This window comes from Leptonychotes weddellii, chromosome 10 (genome assembly GCF_054177405.1).
Source record: "Leptonychotes weddellii isolate Sample4059 chromosome 10, ASM5417740v2, whole genome shotgun sequence".
In the NCBI taxonomy this organism is placed as follows: domain Eukaryota; kingdom Metazoa; phylum Chordata; class Mammalia; order Carnivora; family Phocidae; genus Leptonychotes; species Leptonychotes weddellii.
In genome coordinates, this window is record NC_138378.1 from 117,867,251 (window position 1) to 117,880,294 (window position 13,044).

The following is a 13,044-nucleotide window of genomic DNA, read 5'->3' on the forward strand; positions in this document are numbered from 1 at the left end:
GGACGCGGCAGCTATCTGTTTATTTATTTTGAGTGTGCCTCTGTTGAGTTGGGGGAAGATTGGGTGAGTCTGGACATTGCGGTGCAATTTCCCATGGGGAATGCTGTGTGTAGCTACCCCTGAGCTCAGCATGGTCTGGACACAGCACTTGGTGGGGCACACAGCCCATGATGCACGTTCTCCCTCCAACCCCCTCCATCACGCTGTGAGGTCAGCGCCGCTCCTCTCCCTTTACTGGAGGGATACTAGAGAGACAGAGGTGAAGGTCACCTGTCCAAGGTCATGCAGGTGACAAGAGGATGCGGGAAGAGCCTGGCTTGGTCCCCTCGTGCTGCTCTGAGCTTCTGGACCCTGGGGCCCAGGCTCATTTCACGCTCTTAGCGCTCACGACGGTCCTGCAGAAACCCCGCCTGCAGCCCTGCACCAGCCGTCGCAGAAGCCCAGAGGGCCTCGGTTTATCTGAGCGGGCCAGTGTGTGATCCTTATGGACCCACTGCGCAGGGCTCTCAAGTGATGGCAAAAATGTGGCTTTATTGAGGCTCTTCTTTACCACCATGTTTGCATAATCTGCCTAAAAGAAACTTGTTAAAAACTGAGACTCATTGTTACCCAAGCAGGCCACATTATTTGATGCTCTCGCGTATTTTCAGAATGTGCAAAGGTCCAATATCTTTCACCTATTGTAGGAGACGAGAAAGCGACCCCGAGGTGTAAAATTCCGGTTTATGTGGAGTTGACCAAGGCACCGGGCCCAAGAGGTCTGCCTGGACTTCTGCTCGCGCTGGCGCCGGCATGTAGGTCTAATGGCCTCGGATGGGCCTTCGTGGGGGAGGAGTGGTAGCTTCTTTCTCCGCAGACTTTTCTCTCTCTCTCTCTCTCGATTGCATACCAGAGTTATCATATCAGTAAGGGAATTCCGTGTGTGGTTTTGTCACAAGGAGAGGCAATCAGGGGGATTTGTCCCTTGATCTTCCCTACAGAGGTGAGTCCCTTCCCAGGACAAAGGGCAGGTAAACAGAAGCTCCCAAATGCATGGGACCTTGCAGTGTCCAGTTTAGGGCTTCTGCTGGGGTGGTGACACACCTGGGGGAGGCGTGGCAGAGTTAGTGGCTCAATGACCCCATCACCATGAGAGAAGGGAGCACACTTGGATCCTGAAATGTTGGCAGGCTCAAAGTACCCGGCCCAAGCCTGCAGGCCGAGAATGTCCCCTGAAACTGTTCTGGAAGTGGCGGCTGTCTATAACTTATAGGTGGTAGGGGAGGAAAAAGTGGCCAGTGGTAAGCGTAGTCGAGTAGGAGAACACCGAATTTGGATTCAGACGTATCTAGATTGGATTCTCGCTCCGAATCTACCTGGAAGACCGTAGACAAGTTATTCAGTCTCTCAGTGCTTCCGGATGCTGAACGAAGATGGTAACTCTGGCCTCAAAGGGACGGCGAGGGGATTTGATGAAATGGTACCTGTGAAGTGCCTGGCTCATTGCAGATGCACCATAATGGTGTTTCCTGCAGGCGGCACAGCCACTCACCAGCTGGTGACCTCGTGCAGCCTGATGAACCTGCTCAGCCTCGGCCTCTTAGCCTGGAAGATGGGGAGAGCAAGACCAGCCTCAGGGGTTTCTCGAGGCTGACATGCCATCGTGGATGTAGAGAAAAGATCAGCATAAAGCATGAGATGCCGTCCGTGTCTGAAGGCGATTTCCAGGAGCTCCGAGGCTGGGAAGCAAGATGAGGCTTCGGGAAGCCTGCGGGGAGATGGGGAGGACCAAGGAGGACCTAAGAGGTGACTATGGAGACAAGTGGCCTTTGGCGAAATGCGGTCCCCAGCTGGTTCTGGCTTCTACCCCCTGTGGCACCCTCCTTCCCGCAGACGTCATTGCTGCCTTCTCCGGGCCAGGCCCTGTACTCCAGGTCAGACAGCCAGTGACTTTATCTCGGGCTGATGTGGACAGTTTAACCCAGTCCAGGGGATGGCAGGGTGGGCTCCCGGTTCCCGTCCATTCGTCCAGCTCTGTGCTTAGACAGCTTAGCCACTTCCTCCAGGTGAGGACACTCCGACCCCTTGCCTGACCCCAGCACATGTCCCGAACCTCGGCCCCTGCCCCTCACTTGCCTTCCTGCTGTGTTCCAGACCCCGTGGTGACTCCTCTTGGGCCTCTTCTTGCCTTGCCTTGGGTTCTAGTGTCCCTATTGACCACTGAGGGCCAGGCCAGCTTGACCCTCTGCCCTAGCCCTTGTGGCTCGCTCTTCGGAGGCTTTTCCTGCAACCTCCCATCCTAACGGCCTCTGCTGATCACCTCCACTGCTGTCCATCTCGGGGCTGTGCTACCCGAAGGTGCTTTGGGAGGGTGTGATTACTCTCAGTCAATCATGACACTGATGTGAGGTGTCTTTGGAAAGGGCCCCAGGAGTGGCAGATCTTCCTGGCTGGTGTCCTCAGGGCTCCCGGCAGCACCACCCCCACTTTGTGTACCCCAGCACTCAGTCACAGTGCTACTAGTTGGGAGGACCAGGATGGAAGCTCTGTCCTCCTTGCTTTGCTGTCTGGGTGCTCCCTGCCCTGGGCTGCTGGCCCCCCGAGCGCCTCCCACTGCAACTGTCCACCCGCTGCCCAGGACCGAGCCCCCAGACCCACGAGGCATCTCCTGTGAACACTCCAAGATGAAGTGGGGCCTGGTCTATGGCCCACCGTGCCTCAGTTTTCCTCCAGAGTTGTATGATGCTGCGTCAGGACCCGCGTGGAATGAGTGGTTCTTGGCTGGCAGTCAGGTGAATTTAAGAATGACGGCAATTTTTCTTTACAAGAAATAAAAGAAAAAACTGTCTTGCTAAATCAACAAAGCTGCTTATATTGCTGTTCATTTGGCCAGGCAACTCCTCATTGACTTGTAATGGGTTTGGGCTCTGCCAAACCCATTTTTCACTGCCATCAAGACAGTTTATCATTGAAAGTGTTCAGCATGTCCAAGGCCAGGTTGAGGAGCTTGCCATCAGCAGGCAGGGAGGGTGGAGGAGATTAGGACAGCGGGGACCTCGGGAGTCTCAGATCCCAGCCCTTTTACAGATGAGTGCATTGAGGCCCCAGCCCCAGGAGAAGAGACTTGCCAGGGTCCCAGCTGATGCTGTCTGGGGCAGGGCAGGAACTCCAGCCAAAGGACTTGGCCCATTGGTGGACCCCTCACAAATGTCCTTTATGAATGATTCTTATGCAAGATGCAGTCGCTGGTGGCCCCTCCTCAGGAAACACGGAAGGGCTCATGGGGAGAGGATCCCACCTTGGCATCTGCCAGGACAGAGGAGGAACGTGGGGAACCTTGGTCACAGCCAGCCTCATCAACCTGGATGTCTGCAACGGGGAATTTCCCTCTCAAGCAAACAAACAAAACCGAGAAAGATTGGCTTTGAACTCTATGGGGCATCTGTAGGGCATTGCTCATCACAGCGCTGGTGAGGAAATGGTATTTAGTATTTTGTCTGTGGGCAACACAGAATTTCAGCGTCTGGCTCCGTGAGGGAGATGCAGGCTAGAATCTGGCGTAGCTCAATCCCTCCTCCCTGGTTTTATCTGCTCTTGGCGTCCCTGAACCGATGGCCCAGCTGGTTGACGTGTTCATACAGGAAGGACTTTCATGGGAACGAGGGGAGACTCATTCTACCTGCCGCTTCAGAGCAGAAGGCTCGATCCTCTGTGGGAAGTCACAGCAAGTCACTTGCAGCCCAGTCCAAGAGTCCCGTCAGTTGGTCAGTTAGCACTGCCCCAGAGCAGGGAAGGCCGCCTTGTGGGGTGCTGGGTGGGCTCCTTCCAACTGGGTGTTGCCACAGGGGTGGCAGGACCACCTGCTGGGGCCAGGGCTGCTGTTGGGGGTGGCAGGCTGGACCCGACCGATGACCTGTACGTCCCCTCTGTCTCAGATGCTGGCTGTCCCTGCCGTCCTCTGTGGTGGGCTTACCGAAGCCGACCTCCCTCCTGGAGTCAGTTCTGGGTTAAACCAAGAGAAGGTAAGGACCCTGCACTTCGGGGGAAAGTCCGTCTTGTTCACGTTGCGGTCTATCCCCTGGTCTGCGGCAGCCTGCGTACACAGCGCTGTCCCCTGGGCCGGGACGGGCTGTGGGTGTTCAGAGCACGAACTGAACCAAGAGCAAAGGTGGAGCTTCAGGCGGTCACAGCCCAGGTTAGCTGCTGAGGAAAGCCGTCCCGTACCTTTTCTTGGACCATAGGAAGTGATCTTCGGCTCAAAGCAGGAGACAGAGGACAGCGTGTGGACAGAGTCCTATCCGGCGGTGGGACTGTGCTCCCGAGGATTACTCCAGTCAGGAGTGTAGGTTTATGATAAAGAAAAAAATTCAGATTTGGCAATTCCCACTTGACTCTATGTCCCAATCTTTGACTCGTTTACAGTACTTAAACCTAGGGTTTGTCCCCATTTTCTTTAAGCCAATGTGATTTTCCCCCCCGAATCATCCACAGATCCAAAATCTCTGTGCGAACATTGCCTTGTGTTATTAACTCAAGGAGAGAACGTTCTGCTCACTATCTGCCGAGGCCATCTTAATGCTTTTCTGGTGGCTGTCAGTGGGAAATTCAAAAGTACGAGGGTATAGAGTCTTTGCATCTGCCATCTGGGGTTAAAATGACCTGTAAATAATGATTCATTCCAGTTTACTCATATACATATATAGTTGAGATGTAATTCACACACCATACAATCTGGTCCTTTAAAGTGTCTCACACAGTGGTGTTTAGTATATTCATAAAATTGTGCAGTCATCATTACTATCCAATTCCAGAACATTTCCAACATCCTCAGAAAAAATCTTGTACCCATAAGCAGCCACTCTTCATTCTCTCCCCACCAGGCCCTGGCACCTTGGCAACTAATCTAGTTTCTGTCTATGGATTTGCTCTATTTCCTATAATAAAATCCTGTAATATAAGGCCGGTTGTGTCTAGTTGTTTTCACTGAGCATGATAATCTCGTGGTTCTTCTATGATGTAGTGTGTGTCAGCCATTCATTCTTTTTACGGGCGAATAATACTCCATTTTATGGATGTACCACCTTTTATTTGTCCATTCATCAGTTGATGGACATTTGAGTTGCTTCCACTTTTTGACTATTATGAATCTGTTGCTATAAGCATTCCTGTACAAGTTTTTGTGTGGACATATGTTTTCAGTTCTCCTGGGTAGGAACCTTGCCAGAGAATTGCAGGGTCATATGCTAATGATGTTTAACTTTTTGAGGAACTGCCCAACTGGTTTCCAGAGTGGCTGCACCTTGTTACATTCCCACCAACAACGTGTCAGGGCTCCAATCTCTCCTCATCCTTATCAGTGCTTTCCATTGTCCACCTTTTTGGTTTGAGGATCCTAGTGGGTGTGAAGTGGTATCTCATTGTGACTCTTCTTTTTTACAGCTTTTAAAAAAATTTAATTTAAATTCAATTTAGTTAACATATAGTGTATTATTAGTTTCAGGGGTAGGATTTAGTGATTCATCATTTGTATATAATACCCAGTGCTCCACACATCAAGTGCCCTCCTCAATGCCTGTCCGCCAGTTACCCCATCCCCCCATCATTGTGATTTTGATTTGCATCTCCCTAATGACTAATGCTATTGAGCATCTTTTCATGTGCTTATTGAACATTTGTATGTCTTCTTTGGAGACAGGTCTATTCAGATCCTCTGCCCATTTTTGAATTGTAAGAGTTCTTTGATATATTCTGGTACTAAACCCTTATCAGATACATGATCTGCAAATATCTTCTCCCGTTCTGTGGATTCTCTTTTCATTTTCTTGTTGGTGTCCTTTGTCACACCAGTCTTTAATTTTGATGAAGTACAATTCACTTATTTATTTATTTATTTTGCTTGTTTGTGCTCTTGCTGTCACATGTGAGAAACCATTGCCTGATCCAAGGTCATGAAGATGTATAGCTGTGTTTTCTTCTAAGAGCTTTATAGTTTTAGCTCTTAACTCTTAGATATTTTTATGCTTAAATTATTAGGCTCAGCTGTGGGAACATTTCTTCCATTTTCTTTTTTTTTTTCATTTCTTCCATTTTCAAATATTTTTTATTATATAAAAGGAAAAAGTTAAGAAATTAAAATTAAAGACAAAATATATAATTTTACAAAAGAGGAATCAGATTTTCAGATCAATTTTGTAATTTGCTTTATTCATCTAATATATCTGAAACATTTCTCTATGTCACAGTTTTGATTAGAGGCACAATGTTCCATGGTTGGGTACACATGATTTTTTATTTTGAGAGAGAACGAGCACATGAGCAGGGGTAGGGGCAGAGGGAGAGGGAGAGAGAGAATCTCAAGCAGACTTCCCGCTGAGCATGGAGCCCAACACTAGGCTGGATCTCATGACCCTGAGATCATGACCTGAGCCAAAATCAAGACTCGGATGCTCAACTGACTGAGCCACCCAGGTGCCCCTGGATACAGACGTGAATGTGTGATAATTTCCTTAGAATAAATTCTCAGAAATAATTTCTGAAGAGTAAATTCCTATTTCCAGCATCCTAATAAAGCAAGTATAACTGTGATTCCCTGACAGAGAATATTCTGGAATAAAATGAAGGACAGTTTAACAGGTAAAAAGAACATGAACTTGACACTGCTTTCATTTTGTGAAAGTGCCTTCTTGACCTTGTCCAATAGTCACATATTTTCTTCATGTAATAATACCAATAACCTTTTCTTTGTTACTGCAGTTAAAATGATAATTTTCATCACTGTATAATATTATATTGATTTGATGTGACTTAATTTACTTTGACATCCAGATGTTGAATACTTCGGTTGTGTTCAACATTTAACATATAGAAAACCCCACAGTGAACACATATTTTTTAAAGATTTTATTTATTTATTTTTGCGAGAGGGAGGGAGAGAGAGAGAGAGAGAGAGAGCATGAGTGGGGAGTAGGGGGCGGGGAGGGGGTGGGAAGGGCAGAGGGAGAAGCAGACCCCCGCTGAGCAGGGAGCCCGATGCGGGGCTCGATCCCAGGACCCTGGGATCATGACCTGAGCCGAAGGCAGATGCTTAAACGACTGAGCCACCCAGGCGCCCCTACAGTGAACGTATTTGTGCATATGGCATTTTGGTTCTTCCAAATTGTTTCCTTAGGGCAGGTTCCCAGCAGATTGATTTCTGGGTCAAAAGGTTAGAATATTTTGAGGGTATACATATGGTTCCATTGCTTCTGGAAAGGATTGTGACAATTTGCACTGCTTTCAGAAGTGTGTGAGGATCCAGTCACCAGGCAAGCACACCTCCACTCCCACAAATGTTTTTAAATGTTTCTGCAAAGAGTCCAGGTGAATGGTTCTTGAGTCAGGGGAGGGTAAAGTTACCTTCTATTTTATTGCTATTTTTAATTTTTAAATTTAAATTGAAGACTGATTCTTTGTTCTCCATGTGGACTACATATTTCTCATGCATCCCTTCTCAGAGAATGAAGTTTCAAAAATTGTCTTTAATAAAGCAGAATAATGAGGCTACTGTATTAGAAGGATTGATGCTCGCAGTCTCTGAATCGTGAAATGTTTAAAGTGCATGGAGAGATATGACATAGTTTCCAAGTTCAAAAAAAGTCGTTCTATTTTTTTTCATGCGGTGTTCTTCCAGAGATGAAGATTCTCCCCATTTTATTGTTCTGTAAGCATAAATTTGCCACCAGCCACACCCTCCCAACGCCCTGATGGCTATAGATGGCCAATCGTCACCGCAAACTTGGGTCTCTGGAGATTTCTGAGTGTGACAGATGTGTCCAGTTTCTCAGTTATTGTGATAAATTCCTTCAGCTGCCTGGGTTCTCATCCCTGAGGGAGTGGATTCACCCAGTGCCTGATGTGCCCACCTCAGCCGTGGTGGAGGGACTCCCAAGACCTTTAATGAGAATCCACTGTTGTCCTGAGAGCTCTTGGTGTCTAGAATGTTCTGTCAGTCATTTCCAATTAAGCCGGCCTTGGGGCAGGTTTGGCCCAGGAGGGTGTTTGTGCTCTGAACCTCAGAAGCAGGAAACCTGCTCTCCCATGGTCACCGTGGGACCCTCCCACCAAGTCAGGGCAGTTTGGTCATGAGAAGGTTTGGTGGGTTTGGAGGAGAAGGAGGAGTCCTCCTCCTGGAGGAACTTTGTGAGAAAGGAAGAGCCTTTCTTAGAAAGTTAATAACAGTGAGGGGCAGCTTCTGCTGTCCGTGGAAGCCTGTGAGAACAACCAGCATGTGTTTGGTTCCTGATGTTGCTTCCTTTGGTTGTTGAAACGGCCCAGATCCTCAGCCTCTGTTTGGAGGTGTGTGTAGAGGGCGGTTCCGGCCCCAGGAGTTCGGATTCTGATCAGGTCCTGCAGACCTGACTGAGGAAGAAAGCTTTTCACCTGGAAACACAGAAGTTAGCCCTGCCCTGGGATTGGTTCCCGTGAGAATGGTATCTGTCTGGGAGACAGCAAGTTTCAGGGCTCAGGTGCTGTGTGTGCATCTCCTATCTCTCATCCTGCCTTCCACCTGGGCACCTGTGTCTGTCTGAGTCCAGGCCCTCCCCACTGCCCCAGGTGGACTTGAACTCTGGCTTCCCCAACGTGGTCTGCCTCTGGGAACACTCGTGGCCCAGTTCCGGGCTCTCTGAACCTGGCCCTCCCCCAGGGAGGGGGCAGGGAATGGGGTCCTTTCTGGTTCTTCCTCCGGACTGGAAAAGAGCAGGATGTGTTTTCCTATAAACCAGCTCACCTCTGTGCGGATGGTGCCTCCGTGGATTCTCCTTAGCTGCAGTGGCCCAAAGACTGAGATGGGCTCCTGGGAAGGCTGCCAGGAGGAGGCAGACACGACATTGCCGGGAGAGTTGACCTGTTCCTGGAGTCGCACCCTCATATCTTGCACATGGCACCGGGGCCCTGGCTGTCTCCCAAATTAGAGACTGCTGAAACCCCACATCCTGCCGGCGACCCTGCCCTGGATATGTATGTCTCATGCCACCTCTGCCCACCCCTCCCATTTCTGCTCCCACCCTCCGGGTTCAGGCCTTCATCGGATATTGTATAGGGATTCCCTGCTAAATGAAAGATGTACATTTGTACTTTTTTCATTAACTGAAAGAAAGCAGAAGAGCAGCAAGGGTTGTCCCGCCACGCGCCTTCCCCGGGACCCACGCTCCACGTCTCAGCGTCCAGCCTCCAGAGCTTTGAACTGTGTCTGTGAGCCTCTGTGATTTATCTTGATTTATTTTGTGCGTCTTTTAGCAAGTGTGTTCTCAAGGTATCAGAAAAGCTTAAGAGAGGTGATTCTTGGGGTCTGGGAACGCTCAACAGTTTTTCCATATAAATTAATGGTAATCGCTTCTTTGCTTTACGCCATTTTGGCTTATGGACGTTTTCATGGGAATGCTCAGCTTTCGGAGAGCAGGGCAAAGCTGTATCTCCACTGTGTTTTGTGTATTTTATGTTCGTCGTATATAGCATACCCACCGTGAGTTGTAGATTCTTAGGGTGTTGTAGACCCATGGTGAGCTGTGTACTACACTGCCTTGCCCGCTGGTCGCTCCTCCAGGTCCTTATGCTCCTCGGTGTGTGGGCTGTCTCGCTCTGCCAAGAGCAGCTGCGGGTCCTTTCTGGAAACGGGACTAGTGATTACTCAGCACGTGACGGTCACAGACTGCCTTGGTGGACGTGAGCCCACTCTCTTGACCATTGTCCGAGGGAAGTGTGGTTAGCTTCCGAGGTGGCCCGACTGCATGGACCGGCTGGAACAGGGTCCCACAGCTCCAGTGAGGCAGGCTGGGGTCCCACCCACTCTTCTGCCACCAGAGCCAGGGGACTCCATGCCCCTGGGAGTCACGGATAGGTCTGCATTCACGGTCCTGATTAGGGAAACAGATTTGTCTCCTTGCCCCTCACTGATCTGCTAATTGTGTTGGTCTTTATGGGCCTGTGGTTGGCCACTGGGGACTTTCCTCCGACCTTGCTTCTCCATGTGGTTTATTTCAATTGATTTTAGTTTAGCTCTGCTGTTCTCAGGCTGGGGGATCCTTGATGGTCCTCCCCAGGCCTTGATAACCTGCCAGCGTACTAGGGCACAGGGCTCAAGAAGGGGAGGTTTCTCTGATCCCCTGTCCTGCTGTGCGATGGTTCCCCTGCTTGGAGATCGACCCCCCAACCCCTCCACCTGCAGCCTCCCTCCAACGCATCGCATGCACAACGGCTGCAGCCTCACTCACCCTCCAGCGCACATTACACACGCTCTTCATGCACGTATGCTTGTTCAGAGTCTTCCACACACGTGTTCACACGTGGCCACACACCACTTGACACATCAAGGCTCATGCGCACATGGTCTGCAGTTTCACACACGCTCCCTTACCTTTTGGCGGCAAATTGGCGCAGGACTTGAGGGTCCCCCAGCCTGTCCCAAGGACAGCCTCTGCCGCCCGGGTCCAGGATCAGCCTCACCGCCCTCTTCTTCATGGCCCATGATTCCCAAGTGCCAGCCGTGTCTCAGGATAGTCAGATAGTTTTCCTAGGAGTCTGAGGACCGCATGCCCAAGACATCCCTGTCCTCCGGGTGAGGGAGAGAAGGAGAGAAGGAAGGAGGAGAGCGGGCCGCACATGGGCGATGCCGATGGCCTTGAGCAAAATTAACACGTAGTCTCGTATTTGGGCGGATGCCCCCCAGCCCTTTACGCCTCCTCTGGTTAATTAGAAGCATTTAGTTTCCTTTTCCTTACTGAATATTGCAATTTCTGCACATACGACCGCATGTAGTTTGCTGAAAGTGTTAGTGTGTGTGTGCGCGTGTGTTTGGTCATGTGTCAGCATTATTTGGGAGAGTCTAGAGTGTAGAGTGCCTAATGAAAAGGTTCCTGGGGAACACTCTGGAATACTTCTGAGTTCTGGAGTCGTAGTGTGAAAGGTTTATCCCTTTCTCGAGGCTTGTGCTTCACAGTTCTGACTTGGTCTGTGATGAGCTGGAATTGGCCACAGGGCCTAGGATGTGGTTGAGGGCCACTGTCCTATCCCCTCCCTGTCCCCCACCCCTGTCCCATCCCATCCCTCCCCTCCCCCCATTCCGGGGAGTCTGGGGGCTGCAGTGGGAGCTCCTGTTGAGCTAGGGGGTGAGTCAAACTGAAGACTTGGCCTGGAGAGGAGACGAAGGGCCAGTCCCCAGGGAAGAGGCTGGAACGGGTCTCAAGTGGGGCATGGAGCCTGGCATCTGGGCTGCAGCCCCCTGCACGGGGACTGTTCAAGGAGCCAGGAGCACACAGGTGGGCTCTGTGCAGCCCCGGGGCGGAGCGGGGAGGGGCAGTAAGTGGGTGAGTGGGTATCGGGCAGTATCTTACTGTCAGACTGTGGTCTGCACCGCAGCAGAGGGCCGGACGGAGCCTCTCCCAGGGAAATTCCAGCCCAGAAGCAGGTGTGGGGAGAGGCTGCAGGCTCAGCTGGGCCTCCCAGCCTGGGCTGTGTGCGGATGCTCACTGCAGCGTGCTAGAAAAAAGGATACTTGGAAACTGCTTGCCCTGGAAGGGATGAGAACTAGCCTCGAAGGCCTCTTGAATCGGCCTGCTGGCCAGATGACTCATCCAGAGCAGATATGGGTGAGGAGGGAAGGGATGCAGGCAAGGGGAAATTTCGGATGTAGGGGGGTGAACTTTTCTCAAATAGGACCATGCTTACCAACGCAAGTCTGTTACCCAGGGGGAGCAAGTATGGCACAGTGTCTTGGAAGGTGGTGCTGACCACATTGTAAGGGACTCTGGGGACCAGTTCTGGAGCTGCCGCTGGTGTTTCCTCGAGTGTGACAAGCGGGCAGAGCAGGGACTCTTTCTCAGGCCCCCTGGGTCTTCTGATGACAGCTGATGACTCCATGACTTTATGCTTTCTGCTCATTTTCATATTAGTACCCACATGTCCTTCCAAGGCAAACACATTTGTTACGAAGAGAAAAAAAATAAACTACTTGTTATTTACTATTTAATGTCTTTTCTTTTGTATGTGAAAATTCGGTGTGCAGATGGACAAGAATCATTTGAATAAAAGAGAAACATTAATTTTTATTAAGGTATGGGCTGCAGGGCAACTTTAGTCTTGGATGCTTATTTTATTCTTTTATTGTATTGTTTTTTCAGTAAGATAACATCATGAAAAATAAAGATTTATTTTTATGGTGTGTTTTTTCAAGGGTTTTCACTGGATGGAGAAACAGTTTTCATCAGGTATAGCTATACAGAAAGGAAGAAGCCCACATTATAGCTTGGACTAAATGACATCTTTTGAAACCTTAAAAAGGGGAAAAGGCCATCATAAGATGTCTCAATGTTTTTGGCGGGTAGACCCACTTTCGGCTCATCTCTGACCCTTGTTTGCAGGACAGAGGCTTCTTGCAGTGGACAGACATGGCCTCCACGTCCTGATGACACTTCTGAGCTCCTGGCTCGGCTGCAGTGTTCTTCTGTGAGGGAAAAAAAGTTAAGGGCGCTTCGGGAAGAGCTGTGGGGCTCTCTGCCCTGCTGCAGAGGAGGTCCTGGCCCAGCTTGGCACCCCCTCCATTGGGCCTTGTCCAAGCTCCCGGTTAGGGACCCAGCCTGCGTGGGCACCGCCCAGTGAGTGCATCCTACCAGATGAGTGTCCTCAGAGCTGGCAGGGAACGGAAGCGTGGACACGTTCTGGGCATGGCAGGAACCTGCTCCTAAAGTCCTAGCCACATCATTATTTATTGAGAGGGAAAGGGAAATTTATTATCTCCTCCAGATATAAGGCCATGGCCATTTTTGGTCCAGTGTGCCATGACCTGGGGCCAAGCTTTCCCTGGGGTGGGGTGGGAAGACAGGTGGAAGTGGGCATTGAGGAGGAGACGAGACAGACATGAAACCTGTTCTCCTTTCTCAAGGTGGTGCATCAATCAGGCTTTACTGTGGACTAGAACCAGCACTTGAGCTGGTAGGAGCGAACTTTATTGAGAGATGGGCATGTGTGTGTGTGTGTATTGCTGCTTGCACACGTGTGTGAGACACACTGCCTGTGGCTTCCTCTTTTAAG